This window comes from Corvus moneduloides, chromosome 12 (assembly GCF_009650955.1).
Source record: "Corvus moneduloides isolate bCorMon1 chromosome 12, bCorMon1.pri, whole genome shotgun sequence".
Taxonomy (NCBI): Eukaryota; Metazoa; Chordata; class Aves; order Passeriformes; family Corvidae; genus Corvus; species Corvus moneduloides.
Window position 1 is genome coordinate 17,185,939 of NC_045487.1, and position 25,338 is coordinate 17,211,276.

The 25,338-nt window shown below is 40.1% G+C and overlaps 1 long non-coding RNA gene across 1 annotated transcript in view; it reads left to right on the forward strand.

The window, feature by feature from the left end:
• The first annotated feature begins 9,716 nt into the window (after positions 1–9,716).
• The window catches only part of LOC116450096, a 47,960-nt gene continuing 32,338 nt past the window's right edge, over positions 9,717–25,338 (forward strand). Inside the window, exons 1-2 of the long non-coding RNA XR_004242677.1 lie at positions 9,717–10,290; positions 20,954–21,075. This is a non-coding gene — a long non-coding RNA (uncharacterized LOC116450096). The remainder of the gene's footprint in view (positions 10,291–20,953; positions 21,076–25,338) is intronic.

Here is a 25,338-nt window from a genome sequence, read left to right on the forward strand (position 1 = left end):
TCTTTATGAATAACCTGCTTACCTCTGAAAATTGCCTGTTGCATCCACAGATAATTATTTTTATAAATTAAATTGGCCCTAGATTCTCATACAGTTGTCTATTTTGCAATGTTCATCTCAGCTTCCATGGGTGTTGGTGCTTTATAGATGTAGCGGACAGTGAAAATACCGTTTTTCATTCACAGCTTCACTGTAACCCTTTGAAACTCTGCCAGAAGTTCCAATGAGCTTATAGTCATTTTATTGTATCCCTGCTCATGATCACGTGGTGGTTTTTCCCCCTTTAACATCTCTAAGGAAGAGTTCACCAAATAAGTTGTTCAGAACAGATCAACCAGCATGGCAGAAGTCTGCTGAGCACTTTAATTGCTGTCCATTAAAAGTGCAAAGCTGTTCTGCTATGATCAGGCACCCTGAGATGCACCTACAAAGGATCCTCATTCCATTAATTCAGTGGATGCTGCTTCTTATGTAATGAAAAATTAAGCGAGCTTTGACCAAACCTTGGGAACAAAACTCAGCAGTTAGCAATGGCAACCCAATTAAAATACTTTCCGTGTACTTGTTTTTAAATATTCATGCTATTGAACCATTCCCACTTAATGCATAAATGACAACATAATATCCGACTGTAACAGTTGGTGGAAGCCATTTTAAGTAGCAGTTTAACAAACAGAGATGGATTTTAATTTGCAATGCCAGTTGAGCTGTAATAAAAACTAGTATTCCAGCTGTGAAAAAAAAAATAAAACACAGCTTGGTTTAGAGTTATTTACAGATGTGTAAGGATTTTTTTTTTTCCTTAAGCTGTACAATGGAACCATTTGGCCATTATTCCTCTCAAGAAGTATTTGTATCAGATGCCCTTCCTACCCCTAATTTCTGGAGTCAAACACTCACAGAAATTCACATTAAACTATTATGGCAATTCTTAAGTGCTCATTCATTACAGGATTCAACTTCCTGTCAGAAATGTGACTGTTCAGTGTTAATATAGCTGTTCACTTGTTTTATGGACTCTGATGAGTTTCTGTTGACTTTGAGATAAATCCTATACTGCTGTCTTTGAATGATTTCCATGGGTTGGCATTGTTGCTGTCTCCTGGAGTGTTATTAGGATTCTTGCAACTTTGATTTCTGTTTGTTTATCCTTCTCAAAATACCAGCTGCTGGAATCATGGTACTTTGTGAAAGTTTTAGTGCTTTGTCTTTAAAAGTGAAATTCTCAGTAGCATGACAGAAAAGTCTGCAAGTAAGGACCATGCACATTCTTGAAATCTCTTCGGAAACTCAAAAAAAAAAAACAAAAACCTCCAAGTTTTTTTGAGCATTAGGTTAAGGCAAGAGGACAGGTCACATACTCTAAAGCAAGCCTGGAGGAACAGCTCTTGGTGCAGCAAGAGGTTGTCACTGAGTAGCTCAGTGACTTTTCTGCCCTGCTTCATGGCTTTATTGAACACATCATGGTCCCTGGAGGTTCATCTGTAACTAAACACAAGCTCTCATGACCAAAATGTTCATTGCCCTGGGAAGGGTTAGATAGAATACTTCTATTATTTGGATTAAGTGATTTAGCCAACTTTCTTGCTTTTCAGGTTTGTTTGTTTGTATCAGCATAGTTTTATTAGAGTCCAAACGATGGTAAAATGGACCATATTTTTAACCAAGCACTCAGGGGCCTGCAAGTCTGCAAACAAGAAGCAGAGCAGCAAAGCTCCCAGAGAGGACAATCCGTAGAACTCATTAGCCTGAAGTGCTTTAGTGAAGAAGTTCAGAAAATAAATAGGAGCAGCTTCAAAGACACAAAAAAGTTGGGATTAGATGTTTGAAATACACAGGCAAACCAGGGGGAGGTAAAACAGGTCTGGTGCTGGAAATCAGGTTTCAGTAGAGGAGAAGAAAAGATACAGATCAAGAAAAGAGCTGGAGTGCCACAGGAAGTGTGGCCAGGTGGTCAGGGAGTGGATCCTGCCCCTCTGCTCAGCCCGTTGAGGCACAGCTCGAGTGCTGTGTCCAGCTCTGGGCTCCTCAGCTCGAGAAAGAGAAGGAGCTGCTGGAGAGGGTCCAGAGGAGGCCACAAGGATGGTTTGGGGTCTGGAGCATCTCTCTGATGAGCAGAGACTGCAGGAGCTGGGCCTGGTCAGCCTGGAGGAGAGGAGCCTGAGAGGGGATGTTATTAACCCATGCAAATATCTCCCAGGGCTGTCAGGATGGGGCCAGGCTCAGTTCAGTGGTGCCCAGGGACAGGACAGGGAGTGATGGCCATAAACACAAACACAACGAGTTCCATCTCAGCATGAGGAAGGAAGGTGGCAGAGCCCTGGAGCAGCTGCCCAGGGAGGGCGTGGAGTCTCCCTCTCTGGACACATGCCAAGCCCACCTGGACACATTCCTGTGTCACCTGCTCCAGGTGACCCTGCTCTGGCAGGGGGGTTGGACTGGAGGATCCCCAGAGGTCCCCTCCAACCCCAAATATTGTGTGATTCTGTGACTGTGTAGGAAATCACATCAATTGTGCCTACCTGAGATTCAAGGTTTCCTACTTCAACTAAAATTTTCGGAATGGTCGAAGGTTTCACTCTAAGCAGCTGAAGTAAAGTGCAGGACTGTGGAAAATACTTCAGTGACAAATGGAGAAGCTACAAGTAAATGTCTGAATTATGGGCTCCTTAATTGGGAATGACATCAGGAGAGTGTGACAGGAGTCGCCATGGTCTGAACTGCGTGTGCGTTAAACAGATGAAGAGCACAACAGCGCTTGGCGTGCTCAGGAATTGTTTGGGAGGAAGGCGATTATGGGGAAAGGCTGAATCACAGTACAGGGTATGTAAGCCCCAGAAATATTCTTGAACACTGCAGGGAAATTGATAGTGCATCTTGTGAAGGACAGAAAGGTTAAAAAAAAAAACCCTGAGAAAAGAGTTTTGAAGAACGTAGTTTTATAAAGTGTGAAGGATTTCAGTTCCACCCTACAGCAACTGTACAAAGTAATCTGTTTCTTTCATGGTATTTTTTTTTTTTTTTTATTTTAAATAATTACCTTTTCCAAAAAATGTGTAATGAAGGATTTTGCATCAGTGCATGTTAGGTATGAGAGTCCTCACCTGCACCAAGAGGTGTGGGAGGTGTGTCCTGCTGTGCTGTCAGGCTCCAAGCCCAGGGGACTTTATCTGACAAGAAGGAGGCAGGGTCAGCTGGTCCTTTCCCTGGTGGGAGAGGCGTTGGCTGCCCCTGGGTCTGGGACTGATTCAGTAAGCTCTGCTTGAAGGGCACCTAAAGCACCTGTCAGTAGAAAGGCTGAGGAATAAATGGCTCCTGTCTGCAGCCAGGATGAGAACTTCTCTGCCTCAGTTTCCTTTCCTTCTGAAACAATAAATATCACTGATGTGTGATTCTTCTGGGAACAGACTGACAACAACAATAGGAGAAACAAATGAGAGTATAACACAAAATCTTGACTTATATGCCAAGACATAGGTAGGAAAGATGAAGAAAACACCAGGCAATAATTCCCTTCCATCCTTTTGCAGGACTCCAACACTAAATAGCCATCTTCTGGCAGGCACTTGCTCGTGTACCTTCCCTGAAAATACTGACATCCATCCTGCCTTAAACCTTTTGAGATTCCAGGACAGACTTTTCAGAACCAGAGCTGCTCACTTAGCTGCCTTCAGGGCTGGATTCCTGTCATTCTTAGTTAAAAGCTGGTGGCTTGGCATTTTTGCAGAGGGCACCAGTATTACTGCTATGCAGATCACTTAATTATTCCAAGTGTTCTGAGTGCAAGTCTCTGAAGATGACAGAGGAATGCAGGGAAAGCTGAAATGAGAGGTAATGGAAGGTAATGAAAAAGTCAGAGGTAGACAAGATGATCCTGTGATGTGAGGTCGAACAAAACAAAACACTTAATAAAGGACTGTGGAGCTGGAATTAGTCAGGATTGCTGAATGGGCCACCAGTGTCACCAAAGCAATATCCTCCCTTCGAGTGGGGAATGTGCAGGGTCACTGCCAAGCAGAGTGAACACCCCACACTCCCTGCAGGCTGCTTAAATGCTAACAATGCACCTCCTGGAAAAGATTTATCCTGTGTTCAGCTGCTCTGAGGAGCAAGAAAGATGAAGCTTCTTGAGGAAAGTGACAAAGCAAACACAAAATGACTGTCAGCCCCCCCAAAAAGGGCTGCCTCAAAACTATAGGCTTTCCTGAGTGAAGGATGCAACCAGAGGCATGGACATCTCCATGAAATCTTTTGTCCAAAATGAAAATGTTGTTAAAATTTAGGAAAAAGTTTCACAGAAAATAAGTAAAATTTACCTGATCATTCAGATCTAGGACCAAACTATTCATTATCAGGATTTTACTTCATGACCAGGACTAGAATATTCAGTTTGTAGGGAAGAGACTATAGGAAACCATGCCACACCGCCTTCCTTCTGAACCTCCCTGAACCCGATCTTGGTGTTGATTATTACATTTATTTTTTTGAATTGAGAAGAAACTGCAGTCTCCTTCTGGGTTGGACCATGACCCTCCTGTGCTAGGTATTTATAAACAAAAATTAATAAGACACTCCCTGTCCTAAATCACTTTTAATCTTAAAACAGATAACAGATGGATACAGGCAGATGGCAGAGAAAAAAAAGTGACTAGGTCTGATCAAGAATATTTTCTCATCAAAATCATGGTGATTGATAAGCTCTCCTTTAAACAATTTGGATTTGACAGTCTTGACAAAAGTTTTGCTGAAAAGTAAAGGAGAGAGTTTCCAGTTAAGGTAAGGGGGACCAGCAGGGATCAATGATGATGTCTATTAAGTGGGCTGCAGCAGATCAAAGTTCAAGTGTTTCCTCTGAATTAGGTATGAATTAATCAGGCTTTTGTGCTTTCTGTGTGACTGCTGCCCCTGGAAGAAGGCCCTGCAGATTTTAAATACACGCACACACACGTGTGTGTATGTGCAGGGACACACACACTCACACACCCAGACACTCATGAAAGAGTCTCAGATTTGTCTCACTGCAGAGCAAGACTTAAGTTTTCATCAAGAAACCATTTCCATTTTCTGTGTACATGGAGAAGAAAGATGCAGGAAGGGAAACAACAGAAACGAATTAGCTGAAAGGCAAATGTCTGTGTCAGTCTCTGGTTTGGCTTCAGCGCTGGCCTCAAATTGCTGCAAACCCAGCTACGATGGAGGAGTTCCAGTTTAAATCCTCAGCTATGTGATTTTGGGGCCCACACTTAAATTAAAACTTTGGGCAATAAGGTGGAGTTGTGGTGATCCCTTACAGAGGAATGGCCGTGTGAGAGATTTCCTTAGGGAATGCTGCTCTCACAGGGCAGAACTCTTCTTCCTGAGTTCTCCTTCTTCACTTTCTCACCTCAGCAGAACACTGCATTTCCTCTTTGGGGAGGAGTCTTCAGCAGTGTTCAGCTGCAACTCCTGAGTGTCCTTCACTGGCATCACTGCAGTGAGAATTCTCCAAGGAATTTAAGGTGAGAGATGAGAGGATGGCTGAGGAATGGGAAAAAATCTTTTGTGCCATAGAATAATATACCCTTCTATTAAAAATTGTGTAAGAAAGTTGTTTCTGTAACCTTCAGAGGGTGAAATCTCTGATGAACCACTATCAGAAACCCAGTAAAAATGTTTAGATTGATATGAAATATCCTCTCAAATCATAACAACAGCAATAAAACAGCCTTATTTTCAAGATGTTTATCATACACCACAAGGAATGGGAAAAACAAACAGGGATCTTTCTGTCTCATCCCCTACAGTTATCCCAAAGAAAAGTGTTTTAAAGCAAATTTTAAGGAAGAAATTTCATTTGCATATGAATGTACATCTTATTCAGCACTAAACTGGCAATATCAAAGCTAATTGAGGGTAGGTACTAATTGGAAGTCTGATTTACATAGCTGAACAGTGGAATAGTGTAAATATATGTTGAGATGCAAAATATAACATGAATCTTAATTCAGTACCAGTATCCCTTTCACTGTTTTGTGGGTACAATCAATTAAAGCATCTCTGTCCCTTCTGTTCTGATAAATTGCAGCATTTTGTCTAAGATTAATTTTGATACATTGAAATGCCCATAAAATAGTTTGATTCCTACTCATTGTGATAATTTTGTGGATGAAGTCAAATATTTCATGGCTTAGATTATATTTCTTACATATTTATCACGTTCAAAGTTTTATTGACTTAAATATTTATTTCTTGAGTTTCCTTTGCTGCCTGCTGGGTCATTTCACCATGAACAGTCCTGCACAAACCTGGGGAAGTTTAACCCTGGCTTTGAATGACATTGTTTGGGACAAGGAGGTTTTCTTCCAAACCAGATCTACTTCTGTGAGGGAGAATAGAAATACAAACAAGACTGAGTCTTTTTATTTGCTTTGTTTTATTTTGTTTTTCTCTTGACCAGAATGGAACAATCAGCAGTAGACAGTGAAGTTTTCTCCCCTAGCAAGCACAAATTATTCATTAAGATGCCAGAGTATTTTAGCTTTATTTTTTTTCTTGAGAGTTACATTTTGATGTTTTTCATGCAAAATATAGGTCAGAAAATGAGATTCACCTCAGTGTACCTCTGTTTTTATTTAAAGGATTGCAGTTGGATAAGAAACCTTTTTCAGTTCCTAAACTTAGTTATTATTTTTAAAGATTACAAAAAAAATAGTCTTGCAATTAAAAAAACCCCAACCCTTTCAGTCTTTATTTGAATTTAATTATTCCAGTAAGAAAATCTTTAATTTTAACATTTCCTTTTAAGGCTGGAAGTCTGTTTCTGTAATTTAGAAGTATGTCTTGTGAAGTAAATTAAAAACACCATCAGAGTACACAAAGAGGCACATAATGAGGATTTCAGATATTTTTCCTATATTCTCTGATTTTTTGTTACTAATTACCTCCTTATATGATTGAAAATGGGAATAATATAATTTCAACTTTTCTCCAGCACAGCCATTTAAAATTTGTTAGGAGGCTAAGTTATGTCTAAATACTGAACAGAAAGTGGGAGGAAAACTTCCTGTTTTGACTAGAAGTAAAAATATTTAGTGAAAGCATTAAAAAAACCCCACAAAACAAAAAAATACCCTTTAAATGAGAAGTTTAACTCCACGAAAAAGATTTTGATTTTTGGAAGGAGCTAATAATAGGAACTGAACTGGCAAGGACCTGGGTTTAGGAAGGAAATCTCGGCTGATCTGCCCCCTCTCCACCTCATGGAATCTGTCTTGCTGTGCCTTTTTGTCCATTCAGTTTCCTTCTGGCCCCAAAATATGGCTCTCTCTTTATCCATCCTTCCTACACTGCTTTAAGTCTTTAAATCCTTGTAAGATACCCCAAATAGAAATACTTAAAAAATAAATCTTAATATAAAATTTTTTATTCTGTCTCTGGACAACCTTCTTCTTATGCTGGTCTGGTTTCCTTAGTGTCCAGATAATTTTTGTCCCTAAAATCATGTCTGAGTAAAAGCCATGAGGTTTAAAGCCCCTGCATTGTCTTTCACCTGGGACTTACCCAGTCCTACCTGTGGTGGTACACATGATACAGCAATTTTTAACTTGTACATAAGGAAACTGCCTGAGCTGCCACAGAAGCAATTCCTCTTCTATCTCAGTTAAAATAATAAAAGTGCATTTCTGTTAAAGCCAGTAAATGTGGAATAAACCCAAAATCACTGTGATAGTTTTTCTTTGCCTTTGTGGAAGTATAAGAAGGATTAATGCACTGTATGGGCATAGTAGATGATAATAAAATAGAATAATTAAAATCACTTCAACACATTGTAGATAAACCTTTGAAAATACGTAAAAATTCAGTCTTAAGTCTCAGAATAATTGGAAAGCATGAGTGTGAGTAACTTTTCCTAAGAAAAGCTACTTTTAAAATGCTCATTATCAGGGTGTAACAGAAGCAAGCCTTGCATTGCTGGAGATAATTTGCACAGAGGGCTGAGAAATTGAAAAGGTGGAGAAGTCTGCAGAAGGTCAGGGGAGAGGGGGGAAGATGATCCATCTATCATTTCTGCCACAATGCATCTCCCTTTTTTTTGAGAGAATAGTGTGACCCTAGAACAGTGAGAACAAAATTGCTCTGCTCTTACTGTTTCCAGTGTCTTAGCATCACCATGCAAGTCTTTGTGATCACGAGCAGATCATGTTCTGTAAGTGCTCATTGTCACAGGAAACACGATTCCTGTGTTTCAGTACAGGGCACTGAACGTTTCTATTTCTGGCAAAGAGCAAATTGCTAAAAAAAAAAAAAAAAAAAAAAAAGGGGATTATATTTAATGCAAAATGAAATAAAATAAAAAAAAATATGAAATATGCAGGATTATCTCTTCAGTAGGTTTCTGTTATCCATCACATCAGACTGTAAATCCTCTGTCATTTTTTAAACAGCTCTAGCAGCCATTAACAGCAAAGAAACTCGCAGACATTTGGGTGCTGGAGCCAGGAGGATGCCAGAGCACTTGGAAAAATCCTGTGCCACCTCAGTCTGGAGGTGACAGACTCCGAACCTGGAGTGCAAGAAAGAAACAGTGCTCTGGTGCCAGTAGAGATGTGGATAAAGGGCTTGCGTAGGTTTGTGTTTCTCTGAAGAGCACTGGAAAAATTAATGCACAATTTCTTCTTACAAATTTTTTTTTGTACAGAAAATTTCAGAAACTGAGCAGCATTTTTTTTAATAGGGAAAATTGGTATACACAGCACACAGTATGCTAAAGGTCATAAATAACATAACTGCTGGTCATAATTAATATTAGAAAACACAAACAGACCTAAGAACTTGCATTAATCTGTTTTTCTAAGTACTGGAAATTGTTCTGTGCTTAATTAAGGGGTAGGATAATCTTGTCTTTATGGCTGTGCTGGAGCTGGGTAGGTGTTCAAGTCCCTGTTCTGCCACATGCTTCCTTTATGATGTTACTCAGAGTGCTTTTATGTCTATTATTTTTGTATTTGAAAATTGGGCATAACAGATCCTTTCCTCACAAGAGCAAATATTGTGTCTTATGCTAATATTATAGTGAATATTTATGGAGTAAAGCAATTTTATTTCCACTGTGTGTGGAACTGGGTAGACAAGGATTCTTCAATTGGCAAATATCAAAAAAGAAATAAAATTGGAAAGATGAAATTAAAAATTGTAAAAGCTTAGTAAACAGCTGAAGCAGAAACCTGTTCAGAAAAATGATAAAATAGATCATAGCAGGGAAGGTAAGAAAAGGCCAAATTGTTTACCTTTTTTCAAAAGGAGACTTAACTTTTACTCGTCTTCACATCTAAGAATTTTCTGATTGCTCTTAACTTTGTGAAAAAGGATAAGGAGTTACAGTGAGGGGAAGCCAAACCCAGACTGGTTCAGAGTGGAAACAGAGGGGCTGTTTGAAAAGGCCAGTGGGAAATAATATCAGTCAGATTAGAATTTCTATTGTCTCTAATCTTTTAATGAAGGCTTAACAATGTTCTGAGAGAGATTTTATAGCTCAGCAGAACTGACAGATGTGATGCAAAAATTATTGGTCTGCATCGTGAGGAAGGTCAGTGTGGACTGTCCCAATAGTTCTTTCTGGCCCTGCAACCCGTAAATTTCAGGATTAATGACTGTGGGAGAGGCTGATCCCATAATGATGGGGGCATGGACACATGTGAGTTATGGGACCTTCCTCAGGGTCTGAACAACGAGGAGGATGAGAGGGAGCTCCCAGAAAACTCTCCAGGAACAGCTCATTGCCATATTTCTCACAAGTTAATTCTGTGAAGGGCATCTTATGTTCTGTAATGACAAATTCTTGTGCATGGCTGTGAATCCATCTGCTTTGTTCTGTGGGTTAGCTGATGAGGGAAAATTGGATTTGTTGGTACAGGGGGTTATGTCTTAAATGAGTGGTACAAAAATAGGTCACAAAACTGAGAACTAAGCTTGCTGTTTATTTATTTCTTTTTATTTTAATCACCCCAGATCCTTTATTTGAGAAGAATGGGCTATGTAGGTTGCCTGCTCACAGATTTGGTCGCATTTGCTAATAATTTCAAAGAAAAGGAAAAATCGTTGTCAGCACTCAGTGTCCTGGATGGAGACGTGGCAGAATAATCTCTTCCCTATGTCAGGAGCTGAGCTGCTGCAGAATCCATCAGGAATATGGCAATTCTGGCAAATCCTCGCTCCTGGAAGAATTTCAGCTCCGGTTTCCCAGCTCCCAGGAATGACCCCCCCTGCAGGTGTCAGCACATTCTGGTGGTGCAGAGGTAGGACCAGCTCCAGGTGAGCTTTCTGATTATCTGCTTCTCACTGTTGGCTTGGGTGTTCATGGAGATTTAGAGAGAACTGAAAGACTTTCCTTAAGAATACCATCTACTATCAGTAGAGATAGCTGGGGACTCCCTGTGCTCCTCTGTGCTTTAGCCATGCACAATTATATGTATAATTGGATAAGTAACTTCCCTGGAAATACTGTGAAAGTCTTCTATTTTTTTTTTTCCTTTTTCTTTTCTTTTTTTTTTTTTTCCTTTTTCTTTTCTTTTTTTTTTTTTAAGCTTTACTCAAACCATTACTCCAATACTTTATTTTAGAAGCAGGATGTTGCACACAGGGTGAAAATTTTTTGTTGGATTATTTTTCTTTCTGCATGAGAAAAAGGCATATTCTTTAAAATCCATTTGAGCCAAAAGAATACACAGCTTCTTTTGCTTTTTTTTTTCTTTTCTTTTTTTCTTCTTCTTTTTTTTTTTTTTTTCCCTTCATTTGCTGTCCTGAAAATAATTGTATAGTTCTATGGGCTCTTGGGCATGGTGAAAATGGAAATAGTCAAATGGCTGCTGTTAAAATTCGAGATGTGATGAGTCCTTGTGTCTATATAGACACTGGCTTGGATTTTTTATATGTTCACTATGAACAGAAGAGGCTGGAGTTGATTTTGGTATTGTATTATGCTGAGATAACCACTAATTTGGGTGGAAACTATATATTAGTGCACGGAATCATATCCATAATACTTCAAGTTATTCTTCTTAAAGAAGGTCCCTGGCAGAATTGATGGCTCTTCATCTTGCCCCTACGAGAAGCAACAGTTTAACACAAAACAGGGGGGAAAACAAATGCCTTTTCTCTGAGTTTCTGACTGCTCCAAGCCCTTGCACAATGAAGGTCGAACGCACCTTCATTCATCCCTTATCTGTTGACATTTTTCAAGGCACACGTTGTGCTCAGTGTTCCTGCCTGGGGCAGCAGATGTCCTTAGCACATCTTCCAGGACAATACCCTGCTCCCTCCTCTGCCCTGGCTCAGAGACCAGCTCGGCTCTGCAGTTTGGGAGAGGCTGAAAGCCAGGGACAAAGAGCCAGGTAAGGACAGACACCTTCCCTTGGGTCTGGCTTTCCCTTGACCTGGGCCGCACTTTGCTTTTCTTGTTTCCCATCTGTGTTGAACACTTGGAATTATTTTTAATTTCGCTGCTTCCAGGAGTGGAAAGCACAAAACATGAAACAAACATGTAAGGTAGAATTCACTTCTCAAAAGGCTTTGGGTGACTGATGTTCGTCTGCAGAGTGCAAGTAACTGATGGTTGTTCACAGTTTAAAAAAGGACAAAAAATAGGTCAAACACGTTTGTTCCACTCTGAGCTCTCAGTAATATTAATATTGATAACTGAACTACAGTTTTAAACAAAACCTGGTTTAAAACATAACATTGAAATGAGTAGAATTGTTGAAAATATGTAAAATATTTTCTGAGAAAGATTAATTTTCTTGAAAATATTTCAGATAAGCTCAAGTTTTGGTCAATTTGAGTATTTTCTTAGGTGGTTGGACTTTGTTGTGGGTGGAAGGAAGATTCTGTGTGTGTGTTTCAGCAGGTCAACAAGAACTGAAGAAGTCAAATAAATTGATACCAAAAGTCACTTCAATTACTTTAAATAATGTCCCTCAAACTAAGAAAATGGGGCATGCTACTATTTTTAGGAGATAAATTTTCCCTCCAACTCATATATGTGTTCTTTCTATTTTCTGACATCCCCTCACTAATATGCACACAGACATTGTGATTGTCCTTCTGCACTTCAGAATACATTACTTAAGCAGCTTATAATAGATGTAAAATCTAGGCAAGATACTGCATTATTTATTCCAGTCTCTTTGAGTTATTGATTATGGCATTTGGAGGTATTTCTTCCTTGGTTTTTTTTTCTTCTCCCTCCTAGACTGATAATAGAGAAAATAAAAATGAACAGGGAAAAATAAGAGCATAGTCTTGGTTTCATTTTCATTTCTTTGTTAAATTCAATAACACATTAACGAGGCTTTTGTTTTCCTTCACAGCATTCCCATTTCCATATCCTGCACATGGCCATCCCTCAGAGAAGCCTGGCTGCACACATCATATCAGCCTTGCCTTGATATGAAGGTGCAGAATTTTCATTCATAGAGGCACGGTGGTGTTTTTCCTTCTGTAAATGCCAAATTGAATGAAAAATACTCCTTAGAGAATTAGAAAATAATGAATGATTGGCATTTGGTGTACAATTTCTTATTCTAGTGAGATTTTGGCATGCCATTCACTAGGAAATTCAGAGCATTGAATGACATCCACGTTTACCAGCTGGGCTGTCAGGCATACTGTGTGTCAACACCTTTGCAGGGTATCACTTGAAGCCTAATTCCTCTTGTTTGTGGACATCTGATCTGGTGCTTCTGAATGAAATATTGTGTGTATTTTCTTCCCACTCCCAAACTGTTCATGTCACTAAAGCTACAGCTTGGTCTCTTCACCCACAGAGGGCTGTTTATGTGTGGGAAGGGGGTTTGGGGAAATCCATGAGAGCACAAGTTCTTAATTCTGTGAGGTTCTTCTGAGCTCTCTCATTTGCTGGTACCTTAAGGAAATATGGATCTTATGGCATCTAACTACCAGGAGCTAGTTCAGAGCCCAGCTGGTGGTCAGTCAGAAGTTATCTTCCTCAGGAGTCGATCCTAATAAAGGGCTGCTGTTGTCTAAACCTTCAGTAATGACCTGTTTGTTGAGATGAAATCTTCAGCAAGTTGGTGGATTACACCACAGCATGTGGAATAGTTGATCTGTTTGACAGCAGAGAAGGGCTGCCACTGGAAAAGTTATGACTGGGATGAAGAAATGGGCTGAGAAAAACTTCCCTGGGGTTCACCAAAGACAAAAGCATTGTTCTGTGCCTGGAACAGAACAAAGGATGTGGCATAGGAGGTGAGGTGTCTGTCAGAGGACAGCTCTGTGTGATACTTTAGTAACACAGTCCCAAGTGTGGGTGGGAGAGAGATGGGCACTGATTTTCCAGTACTTTGTGGACACCAGTGGCCACTGAGAGGTCACACTAAGTGTAGTTTGGTGTTTGAAATGCATAAATGGTGGTTAAGGTTTCATCATACCTGTACATTCCAGCACTGTGGTGCTGGGAACAACCACAAAATCCAGTTCAGCTGTGTTATTTCAGTGTCTGCTGTGCTCCTTGCAACAGGGTGGCTCACAAAGGAACCTGTTTCACCCCTCTATTGTTCCCCTTTCTGCAGGTTCTCTCTGCTCTCTAAGCAATACCTTATTTGTTGCAGTGTAATCCCTCGGCTTGTTGCCCTGCTCACCACAGCTTGGTGAGCAGATTGAATTCTCCATTTGATGGGTTTTTTTCTTGTCAGCTGTGTTTCTCAGTCTCTGATCATTTTTTTTCCTCACTTCTGGGTTCTCTCAAATTCATTCGTGTCTCTCCAAGTGTGTTTCCCAAAAGTGAACTTAAATTAACTGAGGACTTGTGAGTGCTGAGCTGAGCTCAGAGATTTCTCTCTGTGTCCTGCAGGTCATAGTTTTCCTTATAATCCCAGTATGGAGTTTCCTTTTGTGTGATACCTAAGTGATGATTCATGTCCAGCTTGCAAACCAGTGTAGCTCCCAAATCCCTTCTTATGAAACTGCTATCCAAGCACTTCATTGTGTAGTGATTTATCTAGATTTCTGAATAACAGAATGAGTGGTGACCACAGCTGACTGGAATAGGTTTCATTCTTGGCCACAGACCATCTAAATAAATATCTTTAGAAGGTTGTTGCAGCTGCTTGTTAGAGCAAGCAGCCAAGAACTAGAAAAAATCTGAGATCAAATCCTAATTAAACTACTGACTTGCTGCATGACCTTGGGTGGTTGCACTCTTTGTGCAGCCAGGAGCCCCAGATCAAAACCTCTCCACTGAACTCTCTGAAGAGAGATTTAAAAAGCTGTACAAAACAGAACCCATGTCCATCACCGGCAGTAATGTTCTGTTGGTAGTGAACTCCTAACCTAACCCCTGACACTCAATGCAAAATACAGTTGTGCCTTCCTGTATTCTTCTTGTGCTTGTTTGTATTGCTTTGTATCTGCATTTTGATTAACACAGTTATGTCCACAGATAGGAGTACAGACAGCAGGGTTTTGCACATCTGATTACCTGTGTTATCACACAGAGATGTGGACATTTTTTTGGTGCAGCTGGTGTAAGATGATGCATTTTTGTGAGGAAGTGTGTTGGCTGTAGCACTGTGTCCAAACTTCAATACAGAAGTTTTACTGCTCAGCACTCCCATAATAAACATTAAGTTCTTGACTTAAGCCAGGCTGTGTGCAGAAGGCTAATGAGTTTGGGGCAGCTGGGGAAAATTGGAGCTGAAGGGCTACAGTGCTGCCTGCCTGTGAGACTGGAGCTGCAGGAAAACAAGAGCCGGGAAAAATCAAAGCACACGTCTTTGCTTGCAGTTTGCCAAGGACCTTGTCTGGAATGTGTTTTAAATGCTAACCATTCATCCAAACAAGCTGTGCTGTGCCAGTTCGCACAGCACCACTTGACACATTGGGCAGCTGAGCTGATGGGAAATCTCTGTGAAGTTTGCAGGATTCCCAGTCCCAGGGGAGAGCCAAATGCAGGCGCAGCTGCCTCTCTGCGGCTCTGTCCAGTTGAAGGCTGCAGTGTGCTCCAGCTGGGGGATATCTTTAGCTGGGTGGTGCTGAACCTCCCAAACTTGAAGGAGATGTTTCTGTTGTACATTTGGAGAGCTCACAGAGATGCCCCAAACGGGGATGAGCCAAACTTTAAAGGTCAGACCATACTCAGAGCCAAATCCTGCCATGACTGCACAGCATTGTTGCAAGAGTGGCACTTTCCCATGGAGTGAAATGCTGATAACTATGGAAATAATAGATGTGAAGCTCTGAAAGAGCACACATTCAGTTTATTAAATGCCCCAAAAGGGATTATGAGGTGAATGAATAAATTAGATGTTCCAGCTTTACAAGATTTCTCAAATGATATAGAAACACAAAGAAAGGAAGTGAGAGCAGAGAAGATGGGTATGAAGGCAGGCACTATTCCTTTACCAGGTTTGCAGTTGCCTGAGGTGGTTGCTTGGCTGATTAGTTTTTGGCAGGGTGAGCTGTTTGGCTTTTTACCTTGTGTTGAATGGGACCTAGTGGTCATTGTCACGGTGCTGATAAAAGCTGTGGGGAACCCACGGAGGTGCTGAGGGGACTGGAGCCCCTCCCCTGTGGAGCCAGGCTGGGAGAGCTGGGGCTGCTCAGCCTGGAGAGGAGAAGGTTGTGTGGAGACCTCACAGCACCTCCCAGGGTCTGCAGGGGCTGCAGGGAAACCAGAGAGGGACAATTCCTCAGGGACTGCAGTGACAGGACACAGGGAATGGCTGCCCAGTGCCAGAGGGCAGGGCTGGATGGGATATTGGGCAGGAATTGTTCCCTGGGAGGGTGGGCAGGCCCTGGCACAGGGTGCCCAGAGCAGCTGGGGCTGCCCCTGGATCCCTGGCAGTGTCCAAGGCCAGGCTGGCCATTGGGGCTTGGAGCAGCCTGGGACAGTGGAAGGTGTCCCTGCTCATGGCAGGGGTGGAATGGGATGATCTTTAAGGTCCATGCCAATCCAAGCCATTCCATGACCATGTGCTGAAGAAAAGTCTGAAGATGCTGAGCCAATTTTCTGTAGAGGTGTTAACTGGGAGGTGGCTCTTTGAACCACAAGGTTTGTACAGAGTGAAGTGTTGCCTCGTTATATAACATAGCTCATCTATAGCAGTAGAAAAATATTAATTCCCTCCTTTTCAATCTATTTTATCCTTCAAGTAAGGAGCTCTTATAGAACTCTACAGAATCATGTTCTATGGGTGATTTCAACATAATTTTTATGACAGCAATTAAAGCTTGACATTAAAACATATTTTTATTGCTTATAACATGAACTTATGCAACTGAGCTGAAGAAAAATGATGTTATTCTTTGAATTGTATGAAATTTATTAAAAATGAAAATTTCACCTGAAAACCTCTCTTCACCATCTCACAGTGTGGGTTGTTGAGTAATAACTATTTGTCATCCAGTTTGAGAATCTAATGCTGAATTTTCCTTGCTATTAAGCTGAAAACACTTCCCTTCAAAATGTTGCTGTCGCTGAATTTAATACTCATTTTAATTTATGGCCGTTGCTATCACTTGTAATGTTCTTAGAGAATATTGTTCTATCACTTGAAAAAACACTATTACAAATCTCACAAATAGCTGGTGGCACCACTTATCATTCTTTTCCATATGCACACTGAAAAGTTTTCTCTAAAAGAGTGAGTTCCTTTCTCATGGTGGATTAAGGCCTCAGGAAGCCTCTTGGCAAACCCATAACTTCTAAGGATATATTTAATAGGACTCCAGATAAGAGCATGTGATAATATATCTCTAAGAGCAGGTATCATGCAAAATACTTTAATGACAGATGTAGAGTACAGAGATCCCACAAGAATAACGCTGGGAGTCCAGGTGGGCATGCACAGCTGAGGGATGATCCGTGCTAAACACCCAAACAGAGCCTGCCTGCAAATAATAGAGAATTTCTGGGCAAAACATCAATGAGAAGGAGTGTCCTCCCTCAGTACTTCACACAGAGTAAACAAGAATGGAAAATTATTGAGGGATAAGGCTGTTTCATCAGGAAAGTTGACTTCCCAACAACAAGAGCCGCTAGCACACACCCTTGTAGTATGCACTCTTTTCATGGAGTGCCCTTGCTGCTCTGTTTGACTGTTTATATCACTCATTACTCATCCACGACAAAAGCATCGACTCCAGAGTCAGCTTATGTAGATCCAAACATCAAAGCTGATTGAAAGATATGAAGCGTCAAGGAAGTTGGAGTTTAGCATTTTATGTATTTGGAACCCCAAGTTCCATGAATACTTTGGAGGCAATTCTAGAATCTCACAGTTCTTCCAAACCCAGCAGTAACTGTGGGTCCCGGCTTTTGGCTCTGGCTTTTGCTTCACTTAGTAATTTTTCAGAATGAAATTCACAGGTTTTCATCCATCTGAAAAGGAATCAGCCTCCTCAAGTCTGTTTTCTGTGCTAGATATCTGAGATTTAGTAGGTAAAAATATATTAACTGAATGTAGACAAATTGTGTTGCCATATAAAGAACACAAAATGCTTTCCAGTTTATGTACACAGTAGGAAATAATATGTTATTCAAGGCAATTGCCTCCCCCTTGTTTCAAAAACCTGTCAGTGAGGCTGATGTAAACAATATATAAAGACAACTGAATATTAACCAGAGGTGGGTGTTCTGGAACACCTGTTTAAGGCAGTATGCATAGCAATTGCTCATCATCTCTCAGGATCTGACCCCTTATATGAACTGTAAAACTCCAAAATGCACAACAGACACAGAAAAATAAAAGAGGAAACAGGAGGTCTCATTCAGTGTGGAAAAAGAACAGCACTCTGCTAACAGGGCTGAGAAGAAGAATGTGCTTTCATTCCAGCTGATCTGTTGGAAATCGCAGTATGCCCAATATTTTCCCTGATTCATCTGAACAATGTGAAAGTCTGAACTCCAGCAAGTGCTCATTGCTCATTGTTCTCCCAAACAGCCTCATACCATTCTGTTTCACCCAGCCCAGATCATCGCAGATGGATTTGAGTGGAGATTTTCAAAACTGTTTATGCTAGCAGCAGCTGATAACTCGGAATAAAGTGTGCCAAAATTGCTTTCAGGACCAACCACACCACTCAAACACAAAGGCCAACATTTGGGACTATTTGCAGCTTGAAAATTCCCCCCTAGAATGCAGCTGCCTCAAGTGCAATTGCATATATGTAGATTTAGTGCCACTGAGGAGTATCCCTATTTCTCTACCCCCAAAAGGCTTGAAAGCTGATGACTTTTTTTTCTAATCTTTACCCAGGTATTTTATGTGCATCTGACCAACATTTGGCCTATTAAAGTAAACAGGGCATTGTCATTTGATAGAATCAAGATTACTTGACAATCCTCTTGACAACCATTGAGAGCATCAGCTCCCAAACATCTCTCAGCCTCTGACTGAATAAGAATTGGAAGAATATCAAATGGGTCTATTTAGAGATTAAGTAGAGACTAAAGCCACACTTAGATGCTATTTTCTAGTCCCAGATACATAAATAGGACTTGTGTTCCTTTAATTCACCATTCCAGCTTCAAGGCACCTTTTGAAGTAGGGTTCCTGCTGCCTAGACAGTTTAGTCCTGTGAGATTAAATTGGGAATGGAGCTAAGAAGGAAACTTCTCTTTACACACGGTCAAGAGTATAGATAGGCATTTTACTTATCTTCCTGATATACATGGCTCAGCTCCAAGGGCTCGGGGATGTTTTGAGCTAGGCAGATGTGGCAGACTTTTTTGGGGGATTTGTATTTGGTTTTCATATTAGTAGAGAAACCTTAATGAAAGCCAGGCTTTTTTTTTTTTTTTTTAAAAAAACTTATTGCAAGTTTTGTATCAATGCGGTATTACAGGCTCATTTGTTCCTTAGAAAACAGTCAAGAATATATTTTATTGGATCTTTTAAACTCAGATGGTTGGTTTGCATATGTTCAGATTATGTGGTCTACTGTCTCTGAGTCTCAGCCTAAGCAGCAGGAGCAGAAGGTCAGGAGGGAAAGTGTGTTTGCACAATAATTGTTGCTTATATTCAGGTATGGCCACTCTGGAACTGCATGGGACAAGCACTGAATATGACTGGTGAAGTCAGAATCATTGTCCTCTGAAGCACAGCTAGTAAAAAGCAAGCAAACACCTGAAAGAGCAGCCCTGGATCATGCAATTAGCATAAAATAATATTCCAGAGGTGTTATGTGTGCTGCTATAGCTGAGGTTAAAAAGGATTTGGCAATAGAATCTGCATTTTCTGTGGGATTTGTGAGTGAGACAACTTGAGTGAGTTGTTCTGGGTAGAAAAGAAGTGTCAAAACCTAGTCCAGAGAGGAGTGCATACTTCCCACTTTAAACCCAGGAAGAATTCGTGTCATGCATGTACAATTGTGTAAATATGAAGGACTGGACCTTCCACTGCTTGCTAAAAACACAAGTAAGCATTGGAATGTCTCTTTTCCCTCATGGTTTTGTGTGTGTCACAGCAAAGTGAACCGGAAATGGGCATTGGGTGAATTCTGAGGGACTGTGTGTGTTTAAAAGCTCTCACTCTGACTGCTTTTACTACTGTCAAAGCCCGCCCTGCTCAGTGTTTTTATCTGCAAATAGAGCTGTGCAGGTGTTGAGGCTCCTGTCCTTAAATAAGGGTATTTTACACAACCTCTCCATTGGGCTCCTTAAAGTCTTTTTGTATCCTGTGGATCTGATGGGTTCTGAGTATTTCCTACAAGATGTTGAGAGCTTTCAAAGAGGAAGGAAAGTAATACTTTTGGGAAAAGCCTCTGGTCTTTCATGCAGAATCCAGGGCATGTTTCTTGTCTTTCCCCAAATCAGGGTGTTTTGGTGTGCACACCTGTTTAATAATACATCTTACACACCTTAAATATGTATTTGTACAAGAGCTGGAACCACTCCAGGAAGAACCATTACATTCTGGTCATCAGCTCTATGGATTTTAAAGCATTTATAAATAGGTTTTTAGCTATCACACTGAAAGTGTTCCCTCTGAGACAGTCCACACATGATATGCATTTATAGGACTCCTCTTTAAATACATTGTTTACCAGGGGGAAACAGGAAATTGCTTCTGCTATGTACAAACATATCATTTACTTGAAAAGGACCATTAAAATATTACTTGTTTCTGCCTGAACAATTTTAGTCCTGCAATTAAACCTCAGTCAAGTCCTCATGTGTTGAAGGGTGTGACATCAACACTATTAGTGTATTTTCTTTGAAGAGAAATGAGTATATATGAAAGATACAGTAAAAAAAAATTAACTACCTGCTTACCAGTTACAAGTTACCCATAATACGGGTTTTCTTAGATCTAAATTTCTAAGAAAGTATGAAAGCAAATTCTTCCAAGACATTAATATGCTCAGTATTTTACTAGCAATGTTTAAAATGTTTTGCACATGTTGATGTGACTGCTGGTACACCCACACTGTCACTTTATGAATTGCTGAGCCCAGCCCTACCCAAGCAGGGAATTTTATAATCTTTTGCATACAGTTAAGACCTTCACTTTTAAAACCACTGAAGACTACTTTTTAGGAGATAGGGAGTGTTAACTGTTTAATTCTGTACATTTTCCATGAGTGACTGTATTTCTGATTATATTCTATATGCAGAGATATTCTATATCAGACATTTTTAACCTTTTTTTTTTTTTTAACAGTAATATTGGCTTCTCAAAAACAAAGCTTTGAAAGAAATTATTCTGGATTGGAAAAGCATTTTCGAGATTTGAATTTCTGTCTGAAAATCAGAGCAGCTCTTTCACATTCCAGACCACTGCTGTGATAAACAGACTCCAAGTGGACACTTTTCATGAGCTTCCCCCCTTTTATTTCCTTCCCTTTTTAATGGTTTCCTGCTCTTGGTTTCCTAAAATTGCTGTTTCAGCGGAGGATTTTGAAATCTCAGTGCTCTGTGGGACACTAAAATATGTTTTCCTTTCAAATCTCTTTCTAGTAATATTTCCTGAGTTGAATCACCCTCGGAGATGGCTCAGATGTGAAACAGCTCAGTTGAACTGAGGATGTGGCTCTCATCTTCTCTGGGATTTTTGAAATGCCCACCATGGCTGGTGAGAGGTGAGTGCCCTGGGATGAGGATAACAAAAACCAAGAGTGTTTTTTGATGTGGGGATTTATCCCTAGTAAAGCCTACCAGATTGCTTTCAGGCAATTTGTACTGATTAGCTCTGAATTGTCTTTCTGCATACAGCATCTCTTCTTGAGTTTGCATCCATGTAGTTCTTTGCTTCCCTACAGTTCTGCACTCTTGGTGCAATCTAGAAGTGTCCAATCTGAGCATTACAGAGTCTTGCACACTCCTGAATTTTCCTTCTCCTTTACCTGGTGGTACCACTGCACCACAGTGCTGAATTGGACAATTTGTTCACTAAAAAAAAAGCTTCTTAATTATTGCAGGAGGTACCCATGATAGTTTTTTCCCGATTTTTTTCTTCTTTTTTTTAATGACCCACGGTCTACTGTACTCTTAATTGGCCTTTTAACCTATTCCCAGTTTTCTCCAACCTTCCCCCACATCCTCCTCTGCCAGGTCTTTGTTCCTTTCTCACCTGCTCCATTTATCTGCCTTTCCCATCCACACCTCTGTCTCTCTTTTCCATGTCAGCCCTTGCTGTCTGTCTGTCCTGGAACCTCCTTCTCCCTTGCACTTGGACACTGTCCAGCAATTCCTAGAAAGAGAAGTCTCTCTCTAGCTGCTATCTAGGGAAAGAAATACATCTAATTTGAAAATTCTGGTGGACAGTTTGTTTTGACAGCAGCAATTATGTGTAGTATTAATGTGTAATAATTATTTGCTATTGCTGAAATTGGGAATGAAAGTGGTGCACAGTAGTTCAGATGTGATTGTTATGTGGGAGTACTGCCCTCACATAAATGGTTTTTAAATTTTAAACAGTTTTTAGATATTCCAGGAAAAGGGGGGATCTTGGGATTTTATTTTATGGCAACAATGATTGATAGACTATCTGCAGATTCTGGTTTATTGCTGGACCAGCTGGGATTAGAAAACCTTGAGAAAAAAGCATTGATTCTCTCACTTGTCTGAGTTGAGTGTGTTTCAGTAGAGGGTTGTAGTGTGTGGACAGTGATTGTACAGAACCCTCTTGCTGCTAAGGAAAATAACCCTTCCAGAGATAATAGTGTCACCAACACATTGGGGTGTTTGAAAGCACATGAAGAGATATTATCTTAAGATAAATTCCATCGAGCTGTGACAGATTTCAGTATATTCATTAGCTTTAACCTTCGCCCAAATCTCCTTCCTTTGCAATTTAAATTTTGGGTCTCATGCTCAGAAAAATTCATATTTTGTGAGTGCCAGAAGTAGCACTGCCAGTATGAAAGAGTGTTTTGTACTTTAATAAAGAATTGTTTTATAGTACAAATATTACATGCAGTGTGAGTGCACCATCAAGAAACCTTTAGATGTATTCCTATTAATATGGCTTTTTTTCACCTAACAATCTATCCAAAAGAGAAAATCCTATCAGCATCAGTAAATCCTTCTTTAAGGTTTCATTGATCTTAGCCTTTGAACAAGATTATAGAAACAGTCCTACACAGAGATAATGTCTGGAGAATTTTGGCTAATCTCAGCCCTCATTTGAGATTAGATCTAGTCATATTCACACACATCTCTCTCCTTATAGATAACAGATGCCTACCAGTGTTTACCCTTAATTAAGATGCAATAACTGCTTTTGTTTCTTTTTGTCCTAACAAGAATAAGGCCAAATATCTTCAGAGACCTTTGATGATAAATGCCTTGTACTCAATGTACAGCATTCCAGGCTCAGGGTCGATTTTTCCTAATGAGGATTCCTTTCTAACAGTGCAAACCTGTGCAGGGAATCACATCGTCTCCCTGCATCCTAATGCCTCACACTGCACTTGGGTATTCAGCTCCCTCCTTTATTCTTAACTTCCATTCTGCAGAAACTTGTATATAGAAAGATTATTCAAATAGCTTTTTGTCAGTGAGTGAATTATTTCTGGGGAAGGACAACACATAAGAAAAATGTTGAAATTACCATAAAAGTTGAAGAAAGGATTTCATTTTCACTGCATCAGTTTTCAGACGTCAGGCTGTAAATAGAGTCTTACAAAGACTTAAGTTAGCAATACAAAGAAACCAGAATTTAGACTCCACTCTTAAAATAATACTGTGGGTAATATTCTATACCTCAAATCTGTCATTTGGTAGCATAATTCCTCATGGATTTTCAAGCTCAGCAAATCACCAGTTTTCAGGGTGCCTTTTTCTAACACACATGCACATTTGTCAGAATGTCTGAGTCTTCCTTCTAAATAAAGTCATGGGCAATATTATTATGGGGGATCTTTTATTATAGCTACATCACGTTATCCAGTGCATTGCTTTCCATAAGGGAAAACAGGAGCCTCCAAGGGTGTAACATTTGTTTGCAGCTGGATCTTTTTCTCTGTGAGAACATTTTGCTTTGCACTATTAGTTAATAGCAAGGGAAAATGGAGAGTGAAATTACTGCTGCATAAACAAATCTGTTATACAAATGCTTTTGATATTCTAGGGATTGTATGATCTATTTATTTTTGTTTTAGCAGGGTCACTTTTGAATAACACATCGGTTGAGCTTACAGAGTTTATCAGCTGTAAAATGGCAGAATTATTTAGGACTCCATTCTTAAGCACATTAAAGTTGATGATTAAAATCCTCTTGGCTGAAGCATTTGTACAGTAAGTCCCAGACTGTCAGAGATTTTTGTTGTGTAGCTAAAAAGCTACATTTTTTTTCAGCAACAGATGAAATGGTATCTTCCAATAACAATTTCTATGAGGAGACTGACAAAATATCTTCTTGAAAATGGTCTCAATTGTGTGTTCTAGTATTTCCTAACCTCCAGCAGGGCTGGAGAGTGTTATGCTCATCCTTCTTACATGGATAACCTGATCTAAATACCATGGTGGAACTGAAAGCTGCAGCAGTTGCTCTCTTTCCGTAAGGGTTACAAGTAAGTATTGTTCTGATGAACAGCTAAAGTCATGTCTTTACATATTTCTGCTTAAATTACACAAACTCCAGGATAGTGGTGGTTGTTATTGTTGTTATTATTTTATATAATTACTTTATGTCTCTAAAGTCATTAATGCCCTATTTTAAAGCACCTGTTCTGACTAATGGTGTGTGACGTTGGAAGACAAAGACAGGATGGGCTTTACTCTGCCCACGTTAAACAATTCATACACTGAAAATAGCACAGAGCCCAATAAACATTCATATTGTGCTATACTTAAAGCTGAAACCACTGAGGGTTTCTCACCTTTGCTTGGTACCTCAGTTACTCTCTTCCCTTTTATTCCTGTTTAGTGAAGCACATCAATGTATTTAATTTTTTGCATCTGCTTCAGACTCAGTGCCCAAGGATATCATTATAATTAATCCTGTACTATATTCCTGCTTTGCATAAACATGGCTGTGCATCGGTGGGTTTTCTTTTTCTTTAATTTGATATTATGATTGATATTGTCTCCAGGAAAGTTATCTGTTCTTTTCTCACAAAAGATTGCTCATCTTCAGACTTGGGCTGAGATAGTGGGCCTTCCTCCATTCCTGTGATAATTAACAATAAACTTCCCAGTGACTTCACACAGAATCCTACCTCCATATCCATGTTTTCACATCCCTATCCATTTATTTGAGATATTTGAGCAGGTTAATCACGTTATCTTTTGGTGGGAATGGCTAAACTCCATTCATTTTAACATGGTTCATATGAGAAATATAAAGATACTAATATGAAATAATCTGCCGTGTTTAACAGATCATAAATTTTATAGTCAATGCACTGCTTACTTAGCCATGAAGTATCCAATGTGAATTCTCCTAAGCAGGCTTGTTCTCCTCATTGAATTGTGGGGCAAATTTGCCATGTTAGGCCAAAGGAGTTATTGGTTTTACGAGGTCTGAACTGAGGGACCCATCTGGTTCCACACTGACTCTGCCATACCTGGGCTGTAGGAGCTTGCACAAGTCATGGAACCAGCACTAAAACTCACAACTGCAGTCAGAACCTGAATAAATGCTGCTGTGGAACATCCCAGTGCCCAGCTGCCAGAGCTAGCTCAGCTCCCAGGCTGTTGCCTCCATCCCAGAACCAATTAATTCCATTCAGCAGCCAGTGCTTAACCCTGAATGTGTTGGCACAAACTTGATTAGTACCTGGCTTTTGGTTTGTGCTGGAGATTTCTAAAGAGATCCTTTCAAACATATTTTTCAAAATCTGCAACATATCTCTAAGGCACTGATGAAGTTTTCCTGCTCTGAAAGACGCATTGTGTAT